We start from the raw sequence: 16,549 nt of genomic DNA, 5'->3' as shown, positions 1-16,549 counted from the left end.
GTGATGCAATCACAGCCCTGCGCCGTAGTCTCATTCTCCCAACACGTTTCTGGAGGGTTGCTAATGGAAGTTTATTTCACTCTTCAGAAAGAGAATTTCCGAGTTCCTGTAGAGTTGCCTAAAGAACAGGGCATCATGAGAGGGCGAACTGCAGGTCGTTCCACGTGTGTTCTGTTTCAGGGCTTGCCACGCCACATGGACAATGGTCTCCTGCTCTAAATAGGCATCAATAACCTTGGCACGAAAAGGATCGTTTTCCTTATCAACCTCACACTCGGGAAACATGATTTCTGAAGTTCAAACGGTATCTCGATTCATCAGTGCAAAGTACTGGAACCCAGTCCTGGACTGTCCACTGACATGAGGCTTGGCCAAATCTAAACATCCCTGGTCAGTGGGAAGCGAATCTATGCCATCTGTGGCCAGAAAACTGTCTCAGTAGAAACGCTGATGCCACTGGCTCTCCGCAGGTTATTTCTGAGTGTGGAGATAATCACATAGTGAGGACTCGTTGCTGCAATCAGGAGACACCTGTCTTCCTACTGTGTGGTGGAACGCTGTCGACCACATGTATGTCGCAGGGTAGCTGATCCAAATGTTTGCTATCGATTCCTTGCTCTGCTGATCACTCTCCAAAGACGTTTGCCATGTGGCGTTGTGTTGATCCAGTTTCAAGCAAGCCTATGCATCTGCCCAATTCTGCCTCTTAATTTGATGCTGAGGCATGAGGGTCCTTAGTTGTTGCAATCCTCAGTAGCAAACTTTCAGTAGCATTTGTCTAAAAGCATGAACAAAGAAATGACAAAGAAAGGTAGTGCGTCATCAACGCTTGCTAGTCTCTAAGATAATTTATTCAAGCAAGAAACGTTTCATTTCGTGAGTGAATGAGCAGCATCAGCTTGAAACAGATGACTAACCTTATGAAATCAAAACACAGCTTTTTTACTAATGGAGAAGAAATATTAAAGGGCTTTCGTGGGGGAAAGATATGAAGATTTGGCGTCGTTGTCACACACCTCAGTCCCAGTGTGTTGAGGTTAGGAAACGTGAAGCGCTCATTCCAAGTTTAGAAATCAAGGTCGAAGCTAATACAACACTGACATGTTCGAAACGATTTTATGAAAAAATTCGTGGTTTGATTATACGGAAAGGTGAATCTTTCGTTACATGCAAGAAACGATCAACTGTCAATTCAAAAAGATTAGATTCTGCAATTCCTTTGAAACGTTTTATTGGATATTTGAGCAAGCAGACTTATATTTCATATCATTTTCTCCCGGGAATTTAATAAATATCAATGACCGTTATTTGGGTACTTTTGACAGAAACGTAAATTGTGCACTTACAAATTATGATCAGTGCTAGTTCCGTTAAGCTTTCTTTAGGAAATGCAATTTATCAATCTATGCTGACATGCCGTTATTGATCTCTGTATAGTGTAGCTAGCCTCTTGCTGACTGAAGCCGGACACTGGGATCTGATACAATTCAAGCGATATGGTCACACTTACTATATATTAAACTGACCAGTATAGTGTACAGTCAACTACTGTGAACTTGGACACAAACATCAACTTAAAATCTTACGAATCGGAAATGTTTATGTGGCTGCTCCTGCTCTTTGCGTTTAACACTTCATCTCCTATGAGGCTCTGACACCTGGCATAATGTGTTTTGTAATGTCATGACACATGTGTGTGTTCTGTAATGCCAGGAAGCTTGTAAGTATGTGTTCTGTAACACCTGTCACTATATGTTCTACAACGCATGACACCTGTAAGTAAGTGTTGAGTATACCTTCATGAGAGCTGTAATGCTGTGATCTATAATGTCATGAGACCTGTGTTTTGTTTGCTGTAATTTCATAACACGTGTATATATGTGTTATCCTGTGACGTAGGTAATACGGTTGCAGCCATGTGTAGGCATTACGGTTGCAACAATGTGCAGACAGTACGGTTGCAGCAATGTTCAAACATCCTTCCCTGAACTGTGTTTATGGAAACAAATGGAATTTAACGATGGATGCAATCAGACGCAGCAAGGAGCTGCAATGTGAGTTTTATCGGGTCTAAATACACACCAGCTGCAGACATGAGCCGACGTTACATGGCCCCTCTGGTTGATGGCAGTTATTTGGCGTTTCCTGATAAATGAGCACTCCCTGCCCACGAGCAGTTCTAATCCAACGCTGCTCTCAGAAGTCAGGAACTGAAAACTTAATATCTGTATGATGAGTTAGTGTTGACAGTCTGACAAACATGGGATCATTCTCAGCTTCAAGGCTGCCTATAGAGCTAATGTACCTGCGCGTTACCGTCTGCTTCACGAGATACAATCCGTTTTATACAAGTATGCTGCAGGTCGTACTTTAACAGAACTACAAGAATCCATTGTATGTTCATGTCATCACTATGATGGTGTGCCTTTGGAAAATCTGGTGATCATTCTGAAAACAAGGGTTCAATTCCCCACCGTCTCATCGGTTCAGTACTAACATCCCAAATCTTATGTGGCTCTCTTATCAGAATGCAGATTTTCAAATCCGTCATATATATATACAACTTCAAGATCTCGATTGGTTTACAAGTTGTATTGATTCGTCTGATTGAACCAACTATAAAGGGGTATTTGCTATCTCAGCACTGCTTGCCTCAGACAATATACAGACTACACTTTGCACAAACCTGCCAATACCATGTACACTCACGACTTTGAACATCAAAAAGAGGCAAAATGCTGTCAGGAACTATGTTAATGAAACCGAGAAATAGAGGGTTAAAGACCTTTCAATGGAGTAGCAATTGCGTGCACGTGTTTCTATGGTTATAAAAGATGTAGTTACCGTGCTAGTGATGATCTACTTCTCCCAATCGCATCATTCTAACCCGTATGAGGTCAGTTAAAACCCACAACCGCATCCTCAGACAACAGGCTGTCGGGGAATAGTGTGAGCTCAAGATTGCTTTGAACATGAGTTTTACTACCTAACAAGCAACAGTGTGGGCAGGTGGGGTAGACATACTCAACACCGGCGTACAAACAATTACATCATTATCTGGATCAGGAAACACTGAACGTGACTTGCAACAAGTTCCTGATTGACCAAATCTTTGTAAAGCTAGCAGTTGAAACCTCCAGACAGGAAACTGTTATCACAAGGGAATGTGAACACCTTATCTTTCTTATCAGACTTGTGAGACAATCTGTCATGGGATCAGAAAACAAACATTTGATTTGTCTGTCTGTCCGTTATTTGGTATATTACACCCACATGGTGGAGGGTACAATATCATTCCAGGAACATGCAACTGAATTCGATGTGTTATTCAAATGTTGACTGAATCCATGGAACACTGGTCAATAGAGCTGGCTGACTGATCTGATGCACGACACAGATATTCAGTTTTACCACCTGATCACAGAACGAACGAGAGGGTTTCTGTCTTCCGTTGAGTCACAGTTTCATAGATAACCAAATACAAGTGAACTGACACCACCATGTACGTGCACATGGCGTATATGGGTGGCTTATGTTCATTATTACTTCATTTGTATAGCGACATGCATGAATATAGTTTTTGTGTGTGGGTGAACGGTTTGTAGTTCTGGTTAATGCCGGTTTTATAGTGCTGGCCCAGTGACATAACATGCTGCAGTTTAACATATACATCATACTCAGACACAGTATACTGACTTCGAACTGACCAACCCTTTTCATCCCCAGGCAGAGAAACAACAAGAACCATCTTACAACGTATTTTGGGTGATCGGGTAGCCTAGTGAGTAAAGCGTTCGCTCATCACGCCGAAGACCCAGGTACAATGTGTGAAGCCGATTTCTGGTGTCCCCAGCCGTCATATTGCTGGAATGTTGTGTAAAAACATACTCACTCACTCACTTACAATGTACTTTGGTTTGACACGGCCGGGGATTAGAGCCCTGACCCTCCGCTCTCCCGGCAGACGCACGATCCAAATAACACAGAGGTAGTAATGACAAAAACTCAGAATATCCAGAGACTCTCGAATAATCACATCGATCTTATCATATCTGAAAAATTAGTATTTACGGGATTCATTGAGGTGCATTAATTGTATCAGACACTAGGATATCCTCTCACTGACAACAGAATCACATAACGCCAGGTCCAGTGGAGTAAAGCGGTTTGTAAGCTTCACTCAGTACTTCCGGTCCGTGTTGGTTCAGACAGGGTGGAGGTGTTTGCCTGAAGAGAAGTGGGGTATAATCGCGCCCATAACGCCTCTCTGAGCATGTGACCGAACAGTCAACCTTTTAAAGATATCTCTGAAAACCCAATTTCTCTTGTCGCAGTTGTAAGACAGAAGGTCAACCAGTAATCCTGATAGCACCCAAACAATTAACTCTTAGCGACTGCATCTGATGGCGGCCATCCGCTCATACTGCAGTTTTACCACGAGTAATGCAAGTAGCTGATGCCATTACAGAAGTAGAAATAAGTCTGATTCTTTACATAACTGAATATCTGATTTCCCATTGAAATAAACAGTGGTTCACTGCAGCAGTAGTCCAAGAGAACAGAGATCAGAACGAGGGGATCCAATTAAGCTAGAAACCTAATTCTCGTGCTGAATGTTGACAGCCCATTGAAAAGCAACTTGTTTCCATGCAAATGTACTGATTGGCAGCATTACCACCATTAATAATCGCTGAAAGTCTTGTCCTACCGCAGATTCTATTATAACTACTGATCGTTACCCCTTGAAACATGGTGTAGGATAATGAAATGAGACATAAAGTGGGCTGTATAAAGACATTACCACAGTGCATCTGTGACTTTTGTGACCACATCGCAATGGTTTTCTCCCCGTACTTGCTAACTCCCCGTCTTTACTACCCACTCAAGGCAGTGACCGCCTTCTAAGTAGTGATGTTGAAAGTGGAGGTTTAACGTAGCTTCAAAGATTATTGTACTTATATAGCGCCGAGAAAGCATGTGTGTGTGTGTGTTTATGTGTGGGATTGTGGCTGCTTGTACTTGTCCGAGGATCATGTTGGTTGAATCATTGAGGGTGGACGTGCTTCTCGCAGCGATATATCTCAATCGGGTTGTTGGGGGTCATTGAGTGTGCACGTACACGTGTGGCGGACGGGCTCCACACGAGTGACCAACGGGGTGCACACGGGCTGCGTCACGCGTTGCACATGCGTGTAAGGGGAATAACTTCTTGGCAGCAGTCCCCCGTGCTAGGTTTTGACTAAAATGTACCCCATGCTGGGTGTCCCCCATGCTTGGTGCTGAGTAACATCTCCCTCGGCCTGAGCGGTATCTTATCTCGCATTTCTAAACACTGTATCTATCTATTTACGTATTATTCAGCAACAAAATTGTATTAGAGCGGTGAATGCAGTACACAGACAGTGGTATCATCCGGACAGTCACCAAATATGTATTGATAAATAATTAGGTAAACTGTTAATTCCTAAAATGTACACGTAAGCATAATCTTTGTTATACTGCCCACTGAGCAAATAATTCCATGACTTTCTTTGATCGCCCCGAAGTGTTGTGCATTCAGCGTCTGCCCTAGGAGTGGAAGGTCAGTTGGCAAGCATTACATAACCGACATTAGTCCAAACCAGTACAAGCAGCCACTCACTCATACATGCATGCACTTCTCTATAACAAGTGTTCGCCCCACTCAACACACCACTTACCATTGTAATCCACGTGTCAGCACTTACAACGTAGTAAATGTGTCTGTAAGGAAGAACACAAACTCCATACAGACTGTTACCTGCAGGAACTGGCCGTCAACATGTGCCAATCACCATGGAGTTGGGAAATGTCTACTGAAGCAGGAATATAAACCCATCGTGGCACAACACTGGTGTCTGCATCATGTTATCTTTATGGGAAAAAAAGTGTCGTGTATATAGATGCCAAACAATCTTCCAGGAAGAATTGAGCCATAAAATTAATGATTGGTTTACACACACTTACCCGTGCATTATCATACCCCCAGCGAGACGAAATTCCGAGCAGGTTGTTCATAGGTAAAACTCAGAAAGAGTGACAACAGTTAACATGATGTACATGGGGGCAGTCATCACGAGTGTTTATATGGGAAACATCAGTCTTAGTTAATCGCTATTTGTGGCGAGGCAAATACTGATGAAAGGGACGAGCTGGATATGTCCCATATTGAAATAAAACACAAGTAGTGAATTCTTTTTATTATTTTCATTTAATTTGTCTCATTTAGAAATAAATACACCGGCATTGTTGAAATGGTTGATGATGCGTAGAGATAAACTTATACTTTGGAAAATCCATTCGTTGAAAAACAAAAATATAATTTAACGATGTGTTGTAGCATATATAAAACTGTGTGGCGGTAATTGCAAGAATAACGATTCTTTCTGTTGGATTTTACTATATTTGTAATTTCAAAACTTTAGGTTAACCAAGCCGTGTCATGTGAAATGTCACGCGGGCTTTAAAACAGCACTTTTAGTCGGTGTCACCATTACTTTGATAAACACCAGGTGTCGTTTGACTGGAACTGGACTTGGAGATGTAACAATTTTAATCGCCATGGGGTAGACTGTAACATAAAACTCCATACCGAATGTTACCTGCAGGAACAGGCCGTAAACCTGTACCAATCACCATGGTTTTGGGAAATGTCTACTGAAGCCGGGATATAAACCCATCATGGTGAAACATCGGTGTCTGTGTTGAAGCCATAAATACGTGCATATGTAGCCAAAACATAATTACACAGGCTAGGGTGCGAGGTCTGTTTATTTAATTTCCTGTTGATAAACTGACACCCAGGGACAATGAATACAATAATAAACAAACAATTATCCAGTACATTAAAACCGAAGCAGATTAGATGATAATCTACTACACTTACAAGCTGTTGTATCATTTACAACAGTTCATAATTATAAGCTCAGATATGTAAATGTAATGGATTTACACATTTAATATAAATATGCTACAATAAATATAATATTATATTATTGTATAACAAGACATGTTTATTTACACATATGGACATTACATCTAAACTTTGTTCAATTTATTAATCCACAATACAAGTTACTGAATACGCAAATGTCCTAGATTAACACAGACACACATATAGTGAAATGAAATATACCTAGTATACTTAGACTCACAATGCACACACTAATACCAGAAAATGTGACATGTTTAACTATAATTAAGGATATATACAGACATTTATTTAACTAAAGTGATTTACATAATTATACTGGCATACATTACAATTATAACTATAACTACTAACCTTTATATAAGTATATCCTTACTCTCAGTCCAGTGCACAGTGAATTATAAATGTACTTTTACTTTTACCAGTAAAATTATGATAAACTGAGAAAATATTCGTGTGTTGTCATTCATGTATGAAATGGCCTATTACCTGAGGTAATTACCTTACACCTGTCCCGAGGAGATGACCTCACGCCGTCCCGTGCATTCTCCCAGGTGCAAATGTTTAGAGTGGTCTGTAATTGACATGTGTTGATGTTGTAGCAATTTAGGATACGTACTGAATTATGTTTGCTTGGAAACATGATTTACTGGTTAATATTAGTGGTAGTATTGACATTGTAAACCAGGTTTTATGGTTTAATAACAACATTCAGAAAGTAGGAAAGTCCATCTTTTATCCGACTTGGTATTGTAAAGGAGTTACATTTGTTGGTGATCTTTTTGGTATAACGGGTGAAAGATATTCTTATGATATGGAATAATAACAGATGTCCTAAACTATCAGGGCATGGTTCAATCAATAATGCAACTTGCCAGAAAATAACCAATTGTAACTTTAAGAGTATGCCTAGAGTCTCTTTTCAACCTATTTTGCCATACAGTGTTTCACTACTCACAAGGTGTAATAAAGGCAGTAAACTCCTCCATAACACACTCTTACAGCCAGCTGTACCCAGAGTGTAGAACTGAGATGGTTTTGAGTTTAGGATTATCCACAACATATTACCTTTACAAAATTACTTACATAGTATTGGTTATAAAGATTCACAAAGTTGCAACTTCTGTGGTACATATCGTGAAACTATTGTACATGCATTTTATGATTGTGAATATGTGGCTCACATGTGGGAGCTTGTTCTCAACTGGTTAATGACATCTGTGGAAGGAAGACTTGATTTCAGTGAAAAGAATATTTTATTTGGATTTAAGGGGAAGAATTACAACTCTCTCAATGAAGTTATATTACTTATCAAATTTATTCTGTCGAATGGGTTTTTCAGCTAAAGTTGAAACATATTCAACGTGAAGTTATTAGATACTACAATATGACCAAGTTAATTGCATTCTCAAATTGCAATTATACAGCTTTCTTTCAGTTCTGGTCTAGCACACATCCATCAAAAAGCCCCATACCATGGGTTGCAGCATGCAAAACAATGACACAAACAGTACTTTAGTTAATCGGTAGTTGCTGAGAGTTTGGTGAGGAAAATACTGACGACGGGACTGGGCTGATATTTCTCATATTAACAAAGAATCACGAGTGGTGAATTCCTTTGATTACTTCTATTTCAAGTTTTCCCATTTAGAAACAAATACACCGAAATTGTTGAAGTCTTACAGTACATTATACATAGAAATAGATTTATGTCTTGGTAATGTAAAGCAAAACAAAAACCCTATTACTTTGTTTGAAAAAAATTATTCGTCGAAAAATAAGTTCCTGGAACTTTTTGAAAAACAAATGTATGATTGAACAATGTGTTGTATCTTATTTGAAACTGTATGACGGTAATTACAAGACTAACAATTCTGTTTGTTGGATGTAATGATATTTGTTATTTCAAAGTATAACTTTAGTCATTCTAACCAAGCCATGTCCTGTCGTGTGAAACGTTGCGCGTGCTTCACAACATCATGTTCAGCTGGTGTCACCGTTACTTTGATGAACACCAGGTTTCGTTTGACTGGAACTGGAATTAGGGATATAACAGTTGTATTGTAATACTGTAGAGAGTAACATAACCTGCAAACACTCGCTGCTGCAGCCAGACAGAACGGATAATTTGATATTACTGACTGTTGTCCTCTAGCGATTTGAACGTTACGTATGCTGCCATTGTGCGACACGGGACTTTCTGGAACACATGCAGCTGTTCAGTGTCTTTGAGGGAATGCTTCATGATTTGATGAGGGTATTTGTCTGGACTGATCAGGATCAAGGTGACGGTGATTGTTCACAGAAAGATTGTTCTTGTAACCTGTTATCTGCGTGTTTTGTGTGGGGGGAACATTGTACATTATTGTCATTGGACTTTAGGACAAGGTGTGTAACATGTAACATGTGGTAACATTTATAGCATCACTGGGAACATATATTTCTCCCCATTTTTGTTTTGAAACGTGGTCTCAAACATCATCATGATCGAAGGAAATCAGTACCATCCATGAAAAGGGTGTCATTTCAGGTTATCTTATTTAAATACTTACATCACTGGGGTAGAACATACATGTTATTGTGTTACAGGGTTTTGTCATGATTTATGACATGCTTATGACAGATGCTTAATCGTAAATTGATTAAGAAATTTCTTAGGGTTTTGTCAATTATAATTAAATGACCAGAAATGATACATGTTTGACGATTTATACAATCCTCGTTGTGCTGACGCCATCCATGATGTCAAGATGCCCTCCATGTTGTCGTGATATATTTTTTGTTGCCATAATGTTCTCCATGCCGCCCTGTTGTCTTGTTGTCCTGATGTCCTGAATGTCAGTAACACATGACTGGAGTTAGCTGGAATCAAGCAAATAAGAAGTTCTCGGTACATATATGATGAACGCAAGGGAAATTAAAATATATCATCTATATATGCAGATTTCTTAGAAAAGGAGTGTGAGTGTGGTGTGTGTTTCAGCAAATATTTATCCATATCATGGCAGTGGTCAAAACCGAAGTATCGCGTCCGGTATTTGGCATGACAACCAAAACTCAAATGTAAAAAAATACGAAAATATATTCATTGTGAAAAAGAAAAAAATCTCAGTAGTGCGTATGTGATCCATGTGATGCGATCACAGCCTCGCTCCGTCGTTTCATTCTCCCAAGCATATGGATGGTTTACAATGGAAGATTGTTTCACTCTTCAGTACGAACATTGCCGAGTGTTCTTCGTATGTGCTGATGCAGGGCTGGCCACTCCATGCGGACGTCAACAACCGTTGAACGATGAGCTCGTGCGTTATTGTCCCTGTCCAAGTCCAGTTGGAGTGCACCAGCATACGTCTCAGTGTCATCCCTGTAGCGCACGCCTGTCATCATTCTCAGCTGAAGGACATGGAGATCGGTTCTTCCAGCTCTACTGATCCCTCACCAGATCATGATTGAGCGTTCTACATAATGGTCATGTTTGGCTACGTTTGATTCCTGAAATCTTTCTTTTTATATTCGCCACACTCAGGAACGATGATCTGTGAAGTTTAGATAGTGTCTCGATTTATAAGTGAAAAGTATCCAGCCCTAGTGTGTTCATTGATGTGATATTCAGCCCAATCAAAACGTGCCTAATCTGTGATGTTTGGTCAGTGGGGTGAGAATTCATGCCCTCCGAGACTAAAGACAAGCTTCACGAAGACGATAACAGTCTGTGCTGTACCGTTGACGCCACTGAGTTTGGTGGTAGTCATGAAGTGATGACGCCTTGCTGCGGTCAGGAGAAGCCTGTCTTCCTACAGTGTGGTGGAATGCTGTCGACCACCTGTATGTCGCTGGGTAGCTGATCCAAACGTCTGTATCGAAGCCATGCCCTGCTGATCACTCTCCAAAGACGTTTGCCATGTGGCGTTGTGTTGACCGAGTTTCAAGTATGCCTATACATCTGCCTAATTCTTCCATTGTCAAACGATGTTTTTGACGCTGAAGAGGCATACATGCAATCCTCAGTTGCAAACTTTGAGAATATATGTATAAAGGCTTGAACAATGAATTGACAAAGAAAGGCAGTGCGTCCTCAATACATTCTGAGTAATTGTTGTTCCCTGAGATAATTCATTCAAGCAGTAAGAAAAGCTTCAATTCGTCTCGTTCAACTACCATCAGATGAGAATGAGCAACATCAACTGGAAGCAGATAACTAATCTTATAAAATAGCTTTTTGACTAACATAGAAGAAATATTAAAGGGCTTTCGTGGGGGAAGGATATGAAGATTTGGCGTCGATGTCACACACCTCGGTCTCAGTGTGTTGAGGTCAGGAAACGTGAAGCACTCCAAGTTTAGAAATCAAGGTCGAAGCTAATACAACACTGACATGCTCAAAACGATTTAATGAAGAAATCCATGCTTTGATTTTACGGGAAGGCGAATCGTCAGTTACATGAAAGAAATGATCAGCTGTCAATTCAAAAAGATTAGATTCTGTAATTCCTTTGAAACGTTTTATTGGATATTTGAGCAGGCAGACTTATATTTCATCTTTTTCTCCCGAGAATTTAATAAATATCAATAACCATTATTGGGTACTTTTGACAGAAACGTAAATTGTGAACATGCAAATTATGATCCGTGCTTGTTCTATTAAGCTTTATTTGAGATATGGAGGTTAAATATGCCCAAAACACGAGAAAGCGAGATCGCGAGAACGCGAGATTTGGCCAAGATCTTGCGTTCTCGCGATCTCGCATTCTCGTGTTTTTGGTACATAGCACTTTTTGTCAAAAGTCGACAACGCGTGAATGCGACATTTGCACATGATGCAAAATCTCGCAATCTCGCAATCTCGACTTGTCAAATTAGGCCACAAAAACACAAAATCGCGAGAACGCGAGAATGCGACATTTCATTTTCTCGCGAACTCGCGTTCTCGTGTTCTCGCGTTTTAGACGCTGTCCGTGCGCATGCGTAATATCATAAGGTCAAGCGCATGCGCACGTTAGTAGTCCATTGGTCATGCTTCTTTCATGCTCTTCATTCTCCAAGAAGCATTTAGCAAAATTATGACTTGAGCTTGAAAATGCTATGTAACTTACATACACGAAGTCTAAGTCATCTACCGTTGTTACAGTTTCCTATATACTTTATAATAAAACAATCAACATGCTCAATATAATTTAACAAAATAAATTGTGTACATGAATGTCCAATGCTGGTGAAAACATTAATGTGTCCGAAAGCTGGAAACAAAACTATCACCGTCAGTGAGTGAACAAGTAATATTGCTTAAAGCCACATCAGCAGTATTGCAGCTATTCGCGGCTACACTGTCAGTTACAGAAATAATCACAGGCCAGTGAGTTTCTCAATGAGGCAAATTTTATACACGGCTAGAATAGTCATTAAAATACTCACAGACCAATTTGTGGCATTCGGATAAAATGATATTGTCCTATGTTTTGTTCTTTTGTTGTTGTTTTTTTATACGACACCATATTCGTTACTTTAATTAATAGACTTTCATCCGCTCCCGCCTGACAACAAAACATCCTATCTTACATTATTCTAATGCCCTCAAATTCCTAGAAATAGACGTATCGTAAAGATGAGTGTCCCTACTTTCTTAACCTGATAAAATACTCTGTACACGTAGCCCTACTGAATACACATGATGTATGTGAATCGCACCCGACGACAGCAATTGTACACATATGCCTAAAGTAGGTCGATAAGAGCAAAATAAAACGTTAAAAATATAATGCCTCTTGTCTCCCATGATTTTAAAAAATCTATTAAACTGTAACTATTAATTTATTGCGGCCTTAACATCCAAATGACAGGCATGCTTATACTGGAAAAGTACCACCAATATCCAGTCTGAGCTTGAAGTATTTGATACGTTTCAAATTTTATTTTGCTTAATGATTGATCTTTTACATGTTACCTATATCAGCGACGCTTACACGCAGCACCACTTTCTGGTTTTCAAGTTTTACTTAATTATGGTGCACGTTTTTGGTTGGTGATTGTTCAGTAATGTCATGTGTATATGTTGCATCAATAATATGTAGGTATTATCGCCGATAATGAAGTAATTAGCCAATAACACTTTGGCCCGTCTTGGCCATTCGGGGGAGGAAATATCCTGGGGGGTGGGGGTGGGGGTGTGGGTGTGTGTGTGTGTGTGTGTGGGGGGGGGGGGGGGGGGGGGGGGTTGATTTTATTTCGTAGGGTAGGGGAGAGTTTATTTCGAGAGGGATGGAATTGTACCTGTATAAATTCGCCCGGGGGAGATTTTATTCTGGGGGCGAATATATTTCGTGACACCGGCATGGATCTGAAAAACTGAGTGAGTTTGGCTTAACACTGCTTTGTGAGTGAGTGGGTTGGGTTTAACGCCGCTTTTAACAGTATTCCAGTTATACCACGGCGTGTAAGCTTAATGTGGGAGGAAAGCCCAAAGTGATGCAGGTCTCAGATGCTTACCACTTCGGTGAAACCCACGAGCACGGGTATGGTGCTGACAAACCTAGAAACATAATCAGGGCGAATCGGGATTCGGACCAACAATCATAGGTTTCTGGTGTGCCCAAGGGACGCAACTCTGCAAAGCGAATCGCGGCGCCTTAGACGACTCACTCATTGCTTTCTAACTCCATGGGTATTTTTAAAGAACCATGGACATCATAAACATAATTGTCACACGTGCTATCTTAGCTGACCGATGAGACTTGACACCTTTGTGAAACATCTGAAACAAACTTAGTGATCAGTTGAGAAACGAACACGGGTTATAATATCCAGGAACGCTATACATATATTTTAAAATATTTGATTGTAACAGAGCCACATGACGTCGTATAAGTTTATTTGTACAGCTGCAGACGTATGGGATATTGTTCCTATATGTGAGTATTTACGGATACATTCCTCTAACAAGGAAGCCGCCCAAATTTATACATAAAACTTCGGTGGGTTGTAATTATGATATTTGCATTTTGTTTTCATTCTTTCGCTGTTGCATTGGATAGAAAGTCCAGATTGACTAACACTTTTTCAAAAGGTTCAAAAGGGCTAAAATCACAATAGACTATTTATCCTAGTATAAGAGTGAGTGAGTGTGTTTGATTTGACCGCGCTTTTAGCACTATTCCAGCAATAACCTCTAGGCTACCCTACCGCCCCGTTAGTATTAGAAGCCAAAACTATGGAAACGTACTTTGAATTTTGTTTTCTTTTAATCCTACCATGTTCAGTCACTGGGTTATGAAATTAACATAGAAATGTTTGGAATTCGTAATAACAATAACATAAATTGACCGATTTTCAGCCAATTTTTAAAATAACTTAATGTTTAGGCGTTAAAAAATTGCTTAAAGTGAAACTTTATACATTTTGGCTCAACGATATACCCACAATGAAATACTATCAATAAAAGCGATACATGCGCTTACGAATGGCGCAGCACAGGTCGAAAACTAGTCTTGATTTCTGCTATATCATCCGGATACTCACGGGGGAAAAACAATAACTATGTCGACATCTTGTGTGTAGAATGTCTGGGATATTCTTTAAAAGCTGGAAGAGGAGCTGATTTCACAAGCTTAGTACCTCACACAATTAGGCAAATGAAGCTCCGTAAAACAGGGGCAGTAACTCTGTCAAAATTAGTCGAAATGCAACGCGACTGCGATATGCGTATCATCAACATGATGTCGACATCTTGTGTGTAGAGTGTCAGGGATATTCTCTCGAAACTGTAGGAGGAGTTGATTTCACAAGCTTAGTACCCTCTGTGGGACGGACAGACGGACGGACGGACGGACTGCGCCACGACATAGTCCCCCATCGGCCATTCTGCCCCGGCGGGGGATAACAACCAGTCTCGGGCCATTGCTGTAGATCAGTGCCCCTTTAAAATGGGAGGAAATCTACTATTGTAGGTTTCTGGCACATCCAAGGGACGCAACTCTACACAACGACTTGCGACAACTCAGACGACTGAGCCACAAGATGACTGTATGGGTAATTGGCAGAAAAACGCGACATCGCGAGATCGCGACATTGGTCAAGTGTCGTGATCTCGCGTTCTCGTGTTTTTGAAAATAGTTACATATAACTGTATAGGCAATTAGCATCTCGAGATTGACAGATTTTGCATCATGTCCAAATGTCGCATTCTCGCGTTGTCGACTTTTGACAAAAAGTGCTATGTACCAAAAACACGAGAATGCGAGATCGCGAGAACGCGAGATTTTGGCCAAATCTCGCGTTCTCGCGATCTCGCATTCTCGTGTTTTTGGGCATATTTACCTCGTTTCCAAAGGTCGAGATTGTGAGAATGCGAGATTGCGAGATCGCGAGTATGTCCCTTACAGTATTCCATAGTACAGTCAGTTACTTTGAACCGGAACCCACACACCAACTTACGGATCAGAAATGTTTATGTGGCTGCTCCTGCTCTTTGCTCTAAAGTTTCATATCCTTTGAGGCTCTCACACCTGGCATAATGTGTTCTGTAAAGTCATGACACCTGTGTGTTTTCTGTAACGTCATGAATCGTATACTTATGTGTTCAATAACGTCATGTATTGTATTTGCAGCAATGTCATGACCCCTGTTATTAAGTGTTAAGTACCGCCATGAGACCTGTAATGCTATGATCTGTAACGTCGTGAGACCTGTAATGCTATGATCTGTAACGTCATGAGAGCTGTAATGCTTTGATCTGTAACGTCATGAGACCTGTGTTTGTTTGCTGTAACTTCATAACACGTGTATATATGTGTTATCCTGTGACTTAGGTAATACTGATGCAGCCATGTATAGAAATAGTTGTTGCAGTAATGTGTAGGTGTTACAGTTGCAGCAATGTGTAGGTGTTACAGTTGCAGCAATGTGTAGGTGTTACAGTTGCAGTAATGTGTAGGTGTTACAGTTGCAGCAATGTGTAGGTGTTACAGTTGCAGCAATGTGTAGGTGTTACAGTTGCAGAAATGTGTAGGTGTAACAGTTGCAGCAATGTGTAGGTGTTACAGTTGAAGCAAGGTTGAAACGTCCTTCTCTGTGTTTATGGTAACAAATGGAATTTAACGATGGATGCATTCAGACTGCAGCAGGGAGCTGCGGTGTACATTTTCAATGTGAGTTTTATCTAGCCTAAATACAAACCAGCTTCAGACATGGGGCGACGTTACATGCGCCCCTCTGGTTGATGGCAGTTATGCAGCGTTTCATGTTAAATGGCACAAACATTGATGAGTAATCCACTGTTTGGAGTAGTTTTACTCCAACACTGCTCTCAGAAGTCAGGAACTAAAAACTTAATATCTGTATGATATTGTCATGACAGTCTGACATATATCGGCCCATTCCCAGCTTCAAGGCTGCCTATAGAGTTAACATACCTGTGTTACTGTCTACTTCATGAGAAAGAATGCGTTATATACAAGCATGCTGCAAGTTGTACTTTAACACAACAACAAGAACCCATTATATGTCCATGTCAACACCATTATTGTCGGTGTGCAGTGGCAAAATCTGGTGCTTACTCTGAAAACAAGGATTCAGTCCCCCACCGTCTCATTGGTTCATCAACCTCCA

The sequence above is a fragment of the Haliotis cracherodii genome, unplaced genomic scaffold (assembly GCF_022045235.1).
Source record: "Haliotis cracherodii isolate W230 unplaced genomic scaffold, xgHalCrac1.p SCAF_2, whole genome shotgun sequence".
Taxonomy (NCBI): Eukaryota; Metazoa; Mollusca; class Gastropoda; order Lepetellida; family Haliotidae; genus Haliotis; species Haliotis cracherodii.
This window is presented reverse-complemented; position numbering follows the sequence as displayed.